Here is a 17,088-nt window from a genome sequence, read left to right as displayed (position 1 = left end):
GGACGCTTAACCAACTGAGCCACCCAGGTTCCCCAAGATCTGCAGTGTTTTTTGAAGGTTTTCCTGCCTAGTCCTGCTTCATTCCCTTTAAATTTTGCAGACATCAACCTCTAATAAACCTCTTGCCCTCCTAATATTGCCTTGGTGTCTGTCTACTCAGGCACCTGAAGTAATGTAGTAAGGCACCAGCTGTGAAGCCTGCGGATTGGATCATTCATCAACTGGCTGGCAATAGCAGCCCCATTCCAGGTGGTATACAAGGCAAAGATAGTTTATGTACAAGATGGCAGCCAAATTGCTAAAACTTCCACCAGTGGTGATTTAGGAAAATGTTCTGGTGGAGGAGAACATCTTCGACGGTGCAATTATTCAGGTTTTTGGAAAGTTGCCAGGTAGTGTGTGGACAATGCATACAAAGATATGAAACTGGTTGGCTGTTATTAAGTTGCATTGATGCCCCAACAACAGAGGGATAATGGAATGTTGAGGGCATTTAACAAAGAATTGAAAACTAAGTGTGAAGGTCATAGGACCTCCTCGGTAACGCCTAAAGTCCATTGTTTCCTAAATTAACAGAGCAGAGATTATAAAAACCATACTTGGGACTTAAAAGTTTGAATCACCAAGCTACAAAGATGAATTGACCACTCAGCTAAGGCAGGACTGCTGTGCTAAGGTTGGGGCTGTTGTTGGGAAGCTTGGGTCCCTGACAATTTGTGTGGATAACCTCAACGACTTTGAATCTCCAGGCTCCTCTCAACCCTCAGAACTAGCACATTTGGCCCTCCCTATTAAAAGCTAGTACACAGGGCACCTGGCTGGCTCAACTGGTAGAGCACAGGACTCTTGATCTCAGGGTTGTGAGTTGAGCCCCACATTGGGTGTAGAGATTACTTAAAAATAAAATCTTAAAAAAAAAGTTAGCACTCCAATCTCCTATTCCCCATAGCCTCTCCTCTGCAAGGCAAAAGTTTCCCTCAAGATCTGCCCTTGTTTACTCTCCTGGCTTTCAGGCCAGTAACCAAGATTAAATCACAGTATAGCCAGTCCAATGACATACTAGACATGATGTGGGAAGAAAGAGATCATACCACAAAGGAACTGCAAGAGTTAGTCAACATGTACTGTCAGGACCCAGGAAAATTTCTTGATCAAAATGGCTAAAATTTATGGGTCACCTGGGTGGCTCAGTCAGTTAAGCATCTGATTCTTGATCTCAGCTCCTGTCTTGATCTCAGGGTCATGACTTCAAGCTCTGCACTGGGCTTCCTGTTGGGCTCGAAGCCTACTCAAAAAAAAAAAAAAAAAAAAAAGGCTAAAATTTAAAACTAGATAAGGAAGATATTGCTAGGGTGACTCCAAGAAGCTTGAAGAAGGCAAGGGCCCATGCTGAATGAAATTGAAATGCCTGAATTCTATGGCTAATGGTGGAGGAAGGGATTAAAAGGCTTAGAGATTAGGCATGCCAAAATGTTTATATTGTATGCTGCTAGAAAAACCAACTGGGAATTACAGTCCAAGACCCAGAGGGTCACACTATTTAACAAGGCCACCATAAATGTACAGGTGAGAGGAGCATCACTAATAAGGTCAGTGGTGACTCTCCTTTGCAGGCTGTGACTAATGATAAGAGTGGTTGCCACATAGCTTGGCTCATGGTGGCAATGGGAACAATAGGGCCTCAAAGCTGTAGAGCCCTGGGGGTAATGATTATCTGCTGCAAACCAGGGAATTCAAATTATTATAGTGTCCAGAGAGGCTGGAATGGCAGCTGTCTTGCTCAGTTTGGGTTGCTATAACAAACACCATACAGTGGTTGGCTTAAACAACAGAAATTTATTTCTCACAGTTCTGGAGGCTAGAAATCAGCAATCAGGGTGCCAGAATGGGTTGTGGTTTCTGGTGAGGGCCCTCTTTCTGGTTTGCAGACAGCCTTTTTGCTGTATCCTCACATGGAAGAGAGAGGAAGAAGCTCTGGTCCCCCCTTTCTTCTTAAAAGGACATTAATCCCATCATGGGGATTCATCTAAACCCAATTACCTCCCAAAGTCTCCACCAGATACCATCACTTTGGGTTTTAAGGCTTTCAACATATGGCTTTGGTGGGAGGGGACACAAACATTCAATTCATAGTAACAGGCTTGAGCTACAAAGAATTGTAGAGATGGTTAATACAGCATGGTATTCCTAGGGACAAAATAGATGAGTTGACAATGAGGGTGTTGTTTAATACATGTGATCAAAAGAGAGTGGCAATGGATGAACAGGAGGCTGAGTTATCTTCCACTAAAAAGTAATGATCAAAGGTGACATATGACTCTATTTATATGAAATGTCTACCATAGGCAAATTCATAGAGGTAGAAAGATTAGGAGTTGTCCAGGCTGGTGGAGTGGGGGGTGGTGGAGAATAGTCCCTATTACTCAATGAGTACAGGGTTTCTTTTTAGAGGTTTGAAAATATTTTGGAATTAGATAGTAGTGATAGTTGTACAACATTGTGAATATGCTAAAAATCACTTAATTGTACACTCAAATGGTTTAAACAATGAATTTTATGCTACTTGGATTTTATCTCAGTGAAAAAAAAGAGACTCTCTTGTCCAGACATGAGTCAATTTTCAGGTCCAGGACCCACTGACTGAAAAGTGGTCAGATCCTAACAGGAAGGACCCTGAAGTACCACAGGAAGTATATCCTGTGATCATAGTCTGAGTCCTTGCCTAAAGGGATCTATGGCCATTTACTGAGATGACTGTTCATTGAGGAAAAGGGACTATCCAAACATTTTGAAGACCACTGCACACCATAGGTAGTAAGACCCTTATGACCTCATTTAATCTTAATTTTTTCCTCCAGGACCCATCTCCAACTATAGTCATACTAGAAGTTATGGCTTCAACATATGAATTTTGTGGGGCCCCATTCAATCCATAACACCTCCTATTATAGTAAGGGCACAGGAGGGCTGGGTAATAAATGGAATCCTGGCCAAAGCCTGGCTTCCTATGGGTCCATTAAACTGCAGACCTACCTGGTGTTCAGTTTTATTTTTTTGAATTGGGAACGATATTCTTGGTTATGTCAAGTATGTCATAGTAACATACTGTGTCCTTGGTTTGTGAGGTAAGAACTCTCATACTGGGAAAAGCAAGTGGAAACCTTTTAAATTTCCCACCCTTATGTCCAGCCAGAATAGTAAATTGAAAACTGTTGCATCCCAGGAAAGACAGAAGAGATTAGTACCTCACTTAAATATCTAAAGGATGCACATATGGTGATCCTGTAGGTCTCCATTTAATCCACCAGTTTGGCCTCTGCAGAAAACAGATTTATCCTGAAAAATAACTACAGACTACCTCAAGCAGTAGTCTGACTGCATAAGTCATGCTGGCTGTAGTATTTTTTCTAGAACAGATGAATATGACCGCATGTACATCATGTGTGTCCGTTTATTTGGCGAATAAATTCTTTTTCATCTCAGTGAGGAAAGAGGATCATATATGCTTATATGAAATGTATAACAAAACAACTTCAGGGCTCAGGGCTGTACTAATTCTTCTATTCCCTGTCATAAGGTAGTCAATAGAAATCCAAATCATCTAGCATCCCACATAACTTCACATTCAGCTGTTGCATCAATGACATTATGCTGATTGACCAGGATAAAGAAGAAGTTGCTAGCATGCTGAAGGTATTCATAACACATATACACTTTGAGATCCCTATCATGATTCACATTAATACAAATTTTAGGGATCTAGTTGTCAGGGGCATCCCAAGAAACTTCTACCAAAGTAAAGACAAACAGCTTCATCTTACATCCCTCAGTGTGAAGAAGGAGACAATGCCTGACAGGACTGACTGATTTATTTATTTATTTATTTATTTATTTATTTATTTATTTATGAAAGGCAGCATGAGCAGGGGCGGGCAAAGGGAGAGGAAGAGAGAATCTTAAGCAGGCTCCGCACCCAGTGTGGAGCTGGACACAGGGCTTGATCTCATGACTGTGAGATCATGACCTGAGCCAAAATCAAGAGTCAGAGGCTTAACCAACTGAGCCACCCAGGCACCCCTTGAAAATACTGTTCTATCCAGGGAAAGAATATGCACAGGCTCATGAGCAATGGTGAATGGGCTGGCACACTGGTCTGGAAAGAAAAAAAACACTGGAAGATCAGAGAAAAGAAAGTTAGGAGTAGAGAGATGTGGATGGGTGTAATGAGAATAGTTATGAAGTGTGAAAATTTCTGAACCACACCCACAAGAAAGCATTCACTTTAGAAGAAGCCCTGAATATAGTTGGGTGTGCTGGCCAACTTTTCTCATCAGCCATTTGAAACTGAATGATGACACAAATGAAATTGTCATGGTGGCAGAAAGATGGAATCTCTCTTATGGGCCTGATAGCTCTGCTTACCAAAGCTGCTAGATATTATTGCCTTTGAATATCCAAACTGCCAAGCAACAGAGAACAATCCATGCTGAGCTCCTGATATCATTCTATTCCTTGATGGGCCAATCAACCAATTGGTGGCAAGTTGACTATATGGGGCTTCTTTCATTCTAGAAAGTCCTCATGAGAATAGACACTTAATGTTCAAATGCAATATTCTGTAAGATTGAAGCATCGTCTTGCCTGATGCTGAATGTACATATGATTTAGAGGCCCTCCATTGGACACTGTGTTCCCAATAAGAAGTATACATGGGCCCAGGAACTGAGGACCAAGGGATTGAGATAGGACTAAGCCTTACTTATCAATATTCATAATGATCCATTGGAGGAAATAGCACTTCCTATCCCTGCAACTGTGGGATAGAGGTCCTGATCCCTAAAGGGGCGCACTCTCCAGAAGACACAGCTATACTCTCACTGAACTGCAAGATATGGATATTGCCTATGCAATTTAGATATTTTCTACCTAGGAATCTGCAGGTGGAAGAGAAGTCTTCATCTTCGCAGGGGTAATTATCTCTGATCAGTAGGATACTGTTATATCATGGGGAACAATGTGGGAAGAACAATGTGGAACTCAAGTGATCCATTTGGGTGCTTCTTGGTTCTCTCTTGCCAAGTTGGATCTGTGACTAGAGAAGTACAACAACCACAGCCTGAAAGCGAATGGTTGCCTGGGGCTCAGACCCCTCAGTAATGAGGGTGGTAGATCACACAATGGTAAGCCATGGAGACCTGCAGGGATGACAGCTGAGGATGAGAGGGAATGGAGGAGGTTAGAGGGTGAGTGCCCATCACAGTCTAACGATCATTTATAAGAATGGGGCTATAGTTTTTCCCACTAACCTCCTTCTACTAATTTTCTCCCTTAGCAGGAGAGGAGAGGCTGCTGCCTAAATGAGTGTGAAACAATGGATCTATTTGGTGCAAGGGATGGACTGTGGCAGCCTTGGAGGTGTGCCACTTAGATCTCCCTTTAAAAAGAAGCTGCGGGGCGCCTGGGTGGCGCAGTCGGTTAAGCGTCCGACTTCAGCCAGGTCACGATCTCGCGGTCCGTGAGTTCGAACCCCGCGTCGGGCTCTGGGCTGGTGGCTTGGAGCCTGTTTCCGATTCTGTGTCTCCCTCTCTCTCTGCCCCTCGCCCGTTCATGCTCTGTCTCTCTCTGTCCCAAAAATAAATAAACGTTGAAAAAAAATTTTTTAAAATTAAAAAAAAAAAAAAAAAAAGAAGCTGCCATTCACCTGTGAGGTGTGCAGTTAGCCAACAGCCTCCACTGTACCACCTTCAGAATCTCTTGCAGCATTTGAGACAAAGCTGCACTCTTTAGCCTATGACTAGGTACATGGGGGTACTGAGGTCTGGCTTTTTTTCCCTGCCTACTTCTGTTGGGCAATCTCTGACTTCAAGTTTCTCATTGGATTGGATGACACTTATTAGATCTGTATCTTCTGTAGTTGTTCCACAGTTCTTGGACATTCTGTTCTGGTCCCCATCCCCCTCCCCCCCAGTCTCTTTTCTCTTTGCATTTTAGTTTTCCAGGTTTCAATTGAGATATCCTCAAGCTTCGACATTCTTTTCTTTGGTATGTCCAGTTTACTAATAAACACAAAAAGGAATTCTTCTTTTCTGTTATGGTGTTTTTGATCTTTAGCATTTCTTTTTGGTTCTTTCTTAGAATTTCCATCTCTCTGCTTATATTGCCTGTGTGTTGTTGCATTCTTGCATGCTATCTACTTCATCCATTAGAGCCCTTAGCATACTCATCATAGTTGTTTTAAATTCCCAGTCTGACAATTCCAACATCCTGCCATATCTGAGTCTGGTTCTGATGCCTACTCTTTCTCTTCAAATTGTGTTTTTTGCTTTTTAGTATGCCTTGTAATTTTTTCCTTTGATATCTGGACATGATATACTGCGCAGAAGGAACTTCTATAAATAGGCCTTTAGTAATGTGGTGGTAGGTGTGGGTGGGGAGGGGGAGTTTCTACAGTCCTATGAGTAGGTCTTAGTCTTTAAGTGAGCCTGTGCCTCTGGACTGTGAACTTCACACATACTTCTTAGTCACCCCCACTTCCTTCCACTCCTTAGGTGGGACAAATTGGCTAGAGTGGGCTGCAGTTGGGTAATTCTCTTCTCCCAGGCCAGTTAGGCTTTCTTAAGACCCTAGCAGGTTAGTCTCTACTTAAATAGTTTCTCCTGAGGGCAGATCTTGTCAAGAAGAACATGATGCTCTTGCACATTTCAAAAGATTTCTTTTTTCCTTCCCACTGCCAGAAGTGCATGGGGACTTTTCTCTGACATTCACTTTGAGAAACTGGTGGAACTCTAGGAGCTAAAACTTAAAAAAGTGTGCCCCTCTGCCCCACCCTGTGATGAGGTCTTCCTGGAGATTTTAACTCTCAGAATGGTCTATACTGAACTTCCAGTAATTTGTCAATTACAGTGTCACTTTGCCTACTCCAGCCACTCGTTCCCAAGGAGGTTTCTGATTACGGGTTTTTGGTCCACTAAATTGTGATTCTCTATATTCCCTTGTTGGTCTCTCTACTTTAGGGACAGTGATTTACCCTTGACCTCATTTATCTTCAACTCTCTGAGGAGAGTTGTTGATTTTTCAGTTTATTCAGTTTTTGACTTGTTAGTATGAAATGGTGACTTCTAAGCTTCTTACGTCCCGGACTGGAAAGTGGAAGCGCTAACTTTTAAAATCATAAATAGCGCTTGTATTTTTAATCAAATGCTTTTCTTGCACCTATTGAAATTATCATGGATTTTGTCTTTTAATATGCTAACTGGCTTAATTACATAATTGGTTGTCTAATGTTAAACTAATATCATATTTCTGGAATTAAAAAAAAAAATTTAAGGGGCGCCTGCGTGGCTCAGTAGGGTAAGCATCCGACTTTGGCTCAGGTCATGATCTTACCGCTCATGAGTTTGAGCCTCTTGTCTGGCTCTGTGCTGACAGCTCAGAGCCTGGAGCCTGCTTCGGATTCTGCGTCTCCCTCTCTCTCTGCCCCTCCCCTGCTCACACTCTGTCTCTCAAAAATAAATAAATATTAAAAAAATTTATGTTTTTAATGTTATATCTAGTTTTGAAAGGGGGGGGGATGAGCAGAGAGAGAGGGAGACAGAGAATCTGAAGCAGGTTCTGCACTATCAGCGCAAAGCCCAACACGGAGCTCAAACCCACAAACCATGAGATCATGACCTGAGCCAAAGTCAGATCCTCAACTGACTGAGCCACCCAGGTGCCCCTTAAATTTTTTATTTTTCAAGTAATCTCTACACCCAACGTGGGGCTTGAACTCACGACCCTGAGATCAAGAGTCACTTGCTCTACCAACTGAGGTAGCCAGGCATTCCCAGGTCATTTTTCACACAGTTAATAAAGTGATTATAAAATAAGAATCAGGTCATGTTACTCTCTGTTCAAACTGAACCTTCGCATTGTACTTAGAATAAAACTCAAATTCTTTCTGTGGCTTCCAATATCTGGCCTTGCCTCTTTTTCCAGCATCATTTTCTGTCACTCTCCTTTTATTTTTTTATTTAATTATTTTTAAAGTTTTTTTATTTTGAGAGAGACAGAGACAGCACATGAGGGAGGGGCAGATAGAGAGGGAGAGGGAGAATCCCAAGCAGGCTCCACACTGCCAGTGCAGAAGTGACATGGGGTTCGAACTCAGGAAACCAAGAGATCATGACCTGAGTTGAAACCAAGAGTCAAACGCTTAACTGACTGAGCCAGTCAGGTGCCCCTCTATTATTCTCCTTTTAATTCGTATTGAACTTTTTCTATTTCTCCACTACATCGTGCTTATTCCTGCCTCAGTGTTCTTGCCTTCGGACATATGCTTTTCCTTTAAATCTTCCAGTGGCAGACTATTGCTTATCTAGGCCTCTGTTCAACTGTCACCTGCCTTTGAAACATCTTCTCCATTGACTCCTCTCTCAGGTTTCTTCTGTTATGTGTTCTCTAGTTGCTTTTTTTAAAGCTACGTTTTCTTCATAGCACTATGGCTCTTTGGTATTATTTTATCCACGAGTTTACTAGGCATTTATTATTTATCTTCTTAATTAGCATATAAACACCAAGAACTGAGGGATCTTGTTTGCCTTCTTCTCTGCTGTGTCCCCAGCACCTAGAACAGTGTCTGAAACATAGCTGACTTTGATTGATATTTGCTAAATAAATACATGAATGAGGTGATATAATCCTCTAAAGTAATAGCAACCTTCTCGGAAGCTAGTCAACAGGGTCTTTTTTTTTTTTTTTTTTAATTTTATTTAAGTCCAAGTCAGTTAACATTTAGGGGAGTAATGATTTCAGAAGTAGAATTTAGTGATTCATCACTTGCATATAGCACCCAGTGCCCATCACAAGTGCCCTCCTTGCCCATCACCCTTTTAGCCCAACCCCCCATCCAACACTCCTCCAGCAACGCAAGTTTGTTCTCTGTATTTAAGAGTCTCTTATGGGTTTGCCTCCCTCTCTCTTTTTATCTTATTTTTCCTTCCCTTCCATGTTCATCTATAACAGGTCTTTTCTATTCATACTATGGATATGTTTTCATTACCTGTGATGATGGTTTTCCAGATCCCTGCTTATTAAGCAAAGGGAAGGTGATGTTGTCCTCCTTGAAAATAAGAACTAATTTGATAGTGAAGACCAGGGACAGGTTATAGCAAACCATAAATAGTTCCATCAACTCTGAGTGTCCTTTCTTTTCAAATGCAACTTGTGAGGCACACTGACTGATGTTAAAGAACACTAGCAAATGGTTCATTGGGACCTCATCAGGTGTGCCTACCATTCTTTAATAGCTTGAAACATACTAATGGAAGATGGTGCTATTTGATAGATTAAAAAAAAAAAAACTAATGGTTAGGGGCACCTGGGTGGCTCAGTTGGTTGAACCCCTGACTCTTGATTTTGGCTTCAGGTCATGATCCTGGGGTCATGGGATTGAGCTCAGCTTTGGGCTCCACTCTGAGTGTGGAGCCTGCTTAGGATTCTCTCTCTCTCTCTCTGTCTCTCTCTCTGTCTCTCTCTCCCTCTGTCTTTCTGCCCCTCTCCTCTGCTCTTGCTCTTTCTCTTAAAAAAAAAAAAGCTAACAGTTAAACTGAAAGGAATTCTACATTTTTATCACATATATGTATAGGCTTATAAAATTTTATATTTGGATATGCGTTCAGACATCTAATCCAAAGCATTTATTACGCATATAAGGAAGATGATACTCAAAGCTATTAAGTGATTTACCCACAGTCACTTAGAAAAAGGGTGTCACAACTGAGACAATTACCTAGGTTTCTTCCAGTTCTTTCCTTTGGCGCTAATATCTTTCACTGTAGTCATCACCAATTGACAGTTGAAGTAGCTAGTACTTCCAGCAATATCCCCTCTTTCTGGACAGAGATGTTGGATTCAGGGTGGACATTTGACCCACTCCAGTCCAAGTAAACTCTGTTTCAAGAGTTTGTTTGTTTGTTTATTTATTTACAAGTTTTATTTAAATCCAAGTTCGTTAACATATACGTAATAAGGATTTAGGAGTAGAATTTAATCATCCCAACTAGTGCCCTCCTTAATGCTGTTTTCAAGGGTTTTAAAATTTGGAACAAAAACAAAAAGGCCTGAGATTCAGTCTTCTCTCATGGTGGAAGTCTTAAGCTGTAATGTTTGGGAGCTATTGGCATCCAGGCCTTCTACCTGTTAGAAACAAAACTGCAATGAAACAGCCTGAATCCCATTAGCCTTAGGGGAGAAACAGATCCTAGAGAGAGATTCCCGGCAGCGTCTGAGTCCTTGTTTCTAGGAGCCCAGTTGCCTTTCCCATAGTTGTACTACTACGAAATCTGAGATCCTTCCATTCCTTCTCAGTTTTAGTTGTTTTCTGTCATTGCCACCAAGAAGTACATGTATTAAACAGCTATAATTTTTATAGCAATATTCTAAGTTCCCAAGAAGAGGCAAATTAAGGAGAGGCCTCTGCTATGTGTCAGATATTAGACATAGGTTATTATTATTTTTTTATCCTAACTATCCTGCGAAGCTGGTCTGATTTTCTCCACATTTCATACGAGGGAACTGAGGTTCAGAAAGAATCTATGTTAGGTTAGAAGGCTAGTGAGTAACTGCATTAGAATTTGAATTCATATGATCAAATTCCAAAGCCTGTGCTCCTTCCAATGAGTCAGATCATCTTAAATTCTGTGCTTTCAGTTTTGCTAATCAAAGTGTGGTATTGAGACTACTAGACTACAGTGAGAGACTGTGTTGGCATCACCCGTGAGCTTGTTAGAAATGCCGAATCTCAGTCCTTACCTCAGACATACTGAGACATTATCTGCATTTTAGCAAGATCTTCAGGTGACTTATGTACATATGAGTTTGAGAAGCTCTGAATGGAAACCAAGACTTTGGGGGCCAAGAGACCTAAGCTAAACAACTTTAAACTATAATCCAAAATTTCAGAATCATTTCTCTCATCTACAAAATGGATAAATTAATACCTACCTCAATGGAGTTATTGTAATGATCATAAAGCCACCAGCACAGTGTCTGATATGGTAGACTCTTATTTCACATTAGTGTCCTTCCTTTCCAACATTAAATAGTTGTATGATTCTTGCCATTATTGGATGTCACTGATAAGCACATACACAAAATGGCACAGAAAAGAATATGTGGATGCATAATGGTTTCTCCCAAACAGAGTAGTGACTGCAAGGGTGAAGGGTCAAGAAAAAGTATGGTTTGGCTTTCTTTTTCATAATGGATACACAAAACTGAGTTCACATTAGTAGTATCAATGACAGAGAAACAGAGGGAAACTAACTGGTCTGAATAAGAAACACATATTTTTAAAATAAAAATTAACTCTAGTATTTTTTAGAATTGGCAGAGAAGTTATGTAGATTGTGAAGGGAGCAAGGTATTAGGCCAGGGAAGAAATATGGAGTTTTTAGGAAAGTAGCCAATTATTTCTGCTGCCTGTAGATCTTTTTTTTTTTTTTTAATTTTTTTTCCACGTTTTTATTTATTTTTGGGACAGAGAGAGACAGAGCATGAACGGGCGAGGGGCAGAGAGAGAGGGAGACACAGACTCGGAAACAGGCTCCAGGCTCTGAGCCATCAGCCCAGAGCCTGACGCGGGGCTCGAACTCACGGACCGCGAGATCGTGACCTGGCTGAAGTCGGACGCTTAACCGACTGCGCCACCCAGGCGCCCCTGCTGCCTGTAGATCTTAAGACCAAAACTGGATAATCTGAAATCTCACAGGATAGAGAAAAGAAATATGATTGCCATTATATTAAAAGTACTCATTTTTGTCTCTTGTATGTTGATAGATTTGCTCACAAGGCAGAGTATATGATTCTAGTGATAGTATAAGAATATAATAAAGTTACTTAAATCCTTGAGCATAATGCAAGGCTTTGGTAATTTTTCTATATGTCAGCAATAATTACTTAAAAGAAAGTAGATTTCATTCAGTAAAACAAAATGTATATTTTACTTATTTGAATAATTATAATAATATGTCGAATATTGTACCTATGATGAAAAAAATCACAAAATCTTAGTGAAGGACATACAAGTCTTGGACCATTACAGAATGGTTAGGAAGATAATGCTATAAGATTTTAACTTCTCTCCAAATTAATAGTTAATTAATTAATTAATGCAATTTGGATTAAAATCCCAATGAGGTTTTTCTTGGGCAATTTGACAATGTGATTATAACATTAACCAGGAAGTACAAACAGCAAAGAATAGGCAAGAAAACAAGAACAAAAAAGAGTAGTGAGATATATATTTTTATTTTTATTGAAGTAATATATATATAGTTTAAATTTTTTTTAAATGGGGATGCTTATATTAGTTATCTTTGCTTAACAAATTAACCAATTTTAGCAGCTTAAAATAGCATTCATTATCTTACATAATGTGATTATTTATTTATTTGAAAGAATTTTTTTAACACTTATTCATTTTTTGAGAGATGGAGACAGACACAGATATGAGCAGGGAAGGGACAGAGAGAGAGGGAGACACAGAATCTGAAGCAGGCTCCAGTCTCTGAGCTGTCAGCACAGAGCCTGACACGGGGGCTCAGGTCCACAAACCACAAGATCATGACCTGAGCCGAAGTCAGACGCTCAACTGATTGAACCACCCAGGCGCCCCTGTGATTGTTTATGTGTCAACTTGACTGGATCATGAGATCTCTACGTATCTGGTAGACATTATTTCAGGGTGTTTCTGAGGGTGTTTCTGGAAGAGATTAGCATTGGAATCAGTAGACTGAGTAAAGTGAATTGCCTTCCCCAATGTGGGTGGGCATTACGCACTGTATTGAGGACTGAATAGAAGAAAAAGATGGAGGAAGAAGAATTTACCCTCTCTCTTCCTGACCGCTTGAGCTGGAGTATCAGTCTTCTCTTGACCTTTGATGCTCCTAGTTCTATAGAGATGTCTTTCTCCCAGAGGGAGATTTTAATCTGCAGGTTAAAGACTTTTAATTGACCCCCCTCCCCACACCCCCCAAGTCTCTTTCCCTGTCCCTGTTTTGCTGTGTAATTTAAGCTTGAAGAAATCAGGTAATTTGTTCTATGTCTAGATTTTATTGAATGCATCCCCATAGTGCAGTTTAACATGTTTCTCTGCCCTGTTATGTCTTGCTAGCTGGCAGTTGAATCTACAGGTTTGATCAGGAGCTGGAGGATGGTGATTTAAGATACATTTTCAGTGTCCGACTTCAGAGCTCACTCTTCCCTTCTCCTCATGTAGTATCACCAGGCTGCTGGCTTACTTTCTGAGATCTCCTGGCTTTTTTCCCTCTTCAAGTCTGGATCTCCTCTCTCCTATTTCTGTCACCTGCAGCGTTTGGATTCCATTCCCAGCACTTTCTCCTCAGTTGGGGAAATGGAGTTAGGGTTAGTTAGCTCTGAGGGTTTATGGGCCCTGATGTGCTCCAGTCCCTTCTGAACTCATCACGTACCCATTGCATGCACCTGCTTCTGGACTATGCATGGCTCTTCTCCATTTCAGCTGCTGTCCTCAAATTGGCCCACTGAGCTTTCCGGTGCATCCCTGTCAGCTTGATTGGTATTCTCAGTCTGTCTCATGTCCCTGCTGTTTTTCTCTGCTTTCACTCGCTAATACCACACAGCTCTGTAGCTATTGGTGGTTTGTCTCTGTTGTTACTTATATTTTGAGGTGGTGGGGATACTTTGTGGTAGTAGTTGTCCAAAGATTTTGGGCTTGCTACTTACTTTGTCTACTTTTTTAATCGGGGGAATTTAGGGAGGTTAAAAACTCATGCCAGTGATGTTGCCATTTTCCCACTATTTCTTCACACTTTATTTTTAAGTAAAAAATGTTAAAATGTTATTAAAATTCCTGAGAGATTATGTTGCTTGATTTGAGTTTTGTTGTACTGCTTTGATTATAAAGGACGGATTATGTTGAAAAGCAGAGGTTAGTGTCAGAGACAAATAATTTTGGAGGCTTTCTCTGATAATTTAAAGAAGGAAGTAGGTCTGGAAGACATAATGTTTCATGGCCTGGGCATGAGAGTAAAGGATATGGTCTCAAAAGATGATGGAAATTTATATTCCAAAGGGGGTCTGAACTGACAAATTGCATCAGTCCATGGAGAGGAACGAGTGTTTCTCCTGTTTTTGATTTTGGGTATAACATGAAGACTTCTGGCTTAGATTCCCCATAGGCTCACACCATGACACCAAAAGTGTGTTAGAACCGTCTTCTTGGTAAATAAACTAATGAAACGTGTAGATTTTATCATATGGGATCTAACAGAATGAAAAATCATTATCCTTATTTTAATATGGAAGTTTCCTCTTGATAAATTGAGAGTTTCCCACATAATAGTTATACCAAAGAGACAACATTCCTATGAAGTATAATTGTCAAGCACTATAATCCCCATTACAGAGGAAGGAAACAGAAGTACCTCATTCATTAATTTATTCATTCATCCATATATCCAATTGAGCATGGTGATACAAATATACTAGTTATGTTAAATCAAGTAATAAAACTCAAGAGTGCAAAAAAATTTAAAAGAAAATTGTCTCAACGTTGAGATCTCGCTCTTCCTGAGGCCAGAAAACTTCACTTGGTCAATTCCACCTGCATTTCTGTTACCCACAAATCTCTTCTGTCCCCACATAATTTCTGGCTAAAATGTAATCACTTTAGAATGATCTGATTCCCCTTGTTCTTCTCAGGGTAGCAACTAAACTCTTTGGGGTGGAGTGCATAGGTAGGAGGTAAGAAGAGATATCTGATTTCAGATGTGAACACCCTTGCCTTTGACCTCAGAAGCTGATGTCCACGTTTCCATTGCTTTTGGATCACTGATCTATGCACTCAGCTGTGTCCTTAATTTTGACCTCTAGGCCATTCAACCCTTTGTAGTCCTCCCAGCCTCTTTGAAGGGTCTTTATTGCCATAGACACTAAAGAACAGGTTTGAGGGCTTTCCTCTGGCTCTTCATACACAAATGTTTCATGCCAACATGCTGCTGTCTGTTGGCTTATTAAAGAAAACCCCCAGGACCTTGGTTGTTTTCCTGATCGCTGTGCTAGTAATAGAACTCAGATCTTTTCTGTCTTCAGATCTTAGGAACATATCTCGGGGTTCTGTTATTTTTAACTCCATAGTTTCTTTTAGGCTAATCTTGACTGTGAAGACGAGGCACAAGTCCCTTCTTGGGAGATACACACTAATACCTCTAGGATGAGAAAATTGGGTCCTCTTTGCGGCAGACTGCATTACTGTTTATAATTAAATCACCACCCATCACTGCCCTGTAAGATTGTACTCCATGCCTATTGACATGTGATTTGCCTCTGGAAGCTGTCGACTTCTCCAGTGACTTGGGGTTTGGATCTATGAAAGGTTTTGGCCAATAGGATTTGAGTGGACATGTCATGATACATTGGAGAAGCAGTTTTAAGAGGTTTCATGTGTTTCCACCAGCTCTCTGGCTCTTCCCATATGCCGTGAGAATTGCCAAGTCCCAAATAAGGGCTGCTTCTTCAGCCTGGGACCTGGAACAAGAAGACCCAGGGAGCTGATCCACAGCATGTTATTAATACAAACAAGAAAACTTTGTGGCAATTCGCCATTGGGATTTGGGCGTTATTTGCTTTTACAGCAAAACTAATACATTATGGTCTAATGTCTGTCTTTCTTTCAGCTCTTTAGAAGCTGAAACTCATGAAGTACAGCTACTGCGAAACCAAACCTTTGACTTATGAGACTATTGTCACACCATGAGCTTGAAATCTATTAAACAAACATCTGAGAGTTGCTTCTTCTTTCTTCCTGAGGCAGGGAAGGAAGTGCTCTGGCTGTTTGGGAAGAGTCTGAGACCAGAGGTAGAGGACATGGAAATGTAGGTGTATGTGTACAGAGCTGGGGGATGACACGCCTCAGTTAATATTTCATATTTTTGTCCTGGCATACAAAACTGCATAAAAGAATGAAATATACCACTTGAAAACTCCAAGATAGCTATCCTTTCTATGCTTAAGGGATTTATAGGGCAGATTAGTCATTTCTTTAAGCAACTGTAACACGAGGCAATAAATACTAAGTGTGTCAGCGAGGTGTGCAGAGAAAGTGCTATGGAGCTCATTGAAGAAGAGGCCTTTAAGGATAGGTGGGATTTAGAAATGCAGGGATAGGTGAGAAAAAGCACTTTGCACTCAAGATGCAGATAGAGCTAAATTACAGAGGAGGGTGAGTGCCATGGATGGGGCCCATCCATGAGTAAACAAGTAAATGTGAGTGACTTTATTTTGTTCATCATTTAGGAGACTGGTGGGAGGGTCAGGTCAGAAAGCTTAGCAGAGGTCCAGTTGCAGTCCTAGCTAAAGAGTGTAGACTGTGACATGGCTAAAGAGCATGCAGAAAAAGGACTGGAAAGTGGATTTCAGCAGCATTTATTCTTTTAAAAACAATGTGTCCATGTAAAATTTTGACACATAAAGTATGTATACATAAACAGTTGGAGAATCAATTCAGAAAAATTCTGTTATCTATTTAACCATGATAGATTACTCTCCCCAAATGGCTTGGGTATACTAGCTGTGTGTGTATGATTGCTAAACAGTCACTGTATTTATGAAGTCATTTCTGGAAAACAGTCAATCTGGTTTGTTGTTAGTGGTACTGGATGCTATGTTTCAGTCAAAGAAACAGCCTTAATTGCCTGCAGTAGTTGCTTGCTAGGAGGGCACATCTTGCTATATTTAGATCTCCTTGACATTTTAATTAATGATTAAAAAATAAGCACATGAATGTGTGAATATACCTAATGGCACTGAAGTGTACACTTAAATGGTGAAAATAATAAATTTATGTATATTTTGCCACCCTCGGTCCCCCCCCCCATCTTCTTATGGAATAGTTTACAAATTAATAGAAGTTTGGAGCTGGAAATTCCTCAGCTCATCTCTCTAAGTCAACTCTACAGGTGTTGAAGTTGCCTACGTGATGATGTGACATTCTAGCATTAGATAACCTCTTCCTGGTCTTTCCTACTCTGCAGATAGGGATCCAGGGGTCAGGAGAAAGTCTTCTCTTTC

The sequence above is a fragment of the Herpailurus yagouaroundi genome, unplaced genomic scaffold (genome assembly GCF_014898765.1).
Source record: "Herpailurus yagouaroundi ecotype Mexico unplaced genomic scaffold, PumYag 159, whole genome shotgun sequence".
In the NCBI taxonomy this organism is placed as follows: domain Eukaryota; kingdom Metazoa; phylum Chordata; class Mammalia; order Carnivora; family Felidae; genus Herpailurus; species Herpailurus yagouaroundi.
Note: the sequence above shows the minus strand (reverse complement) of the source record.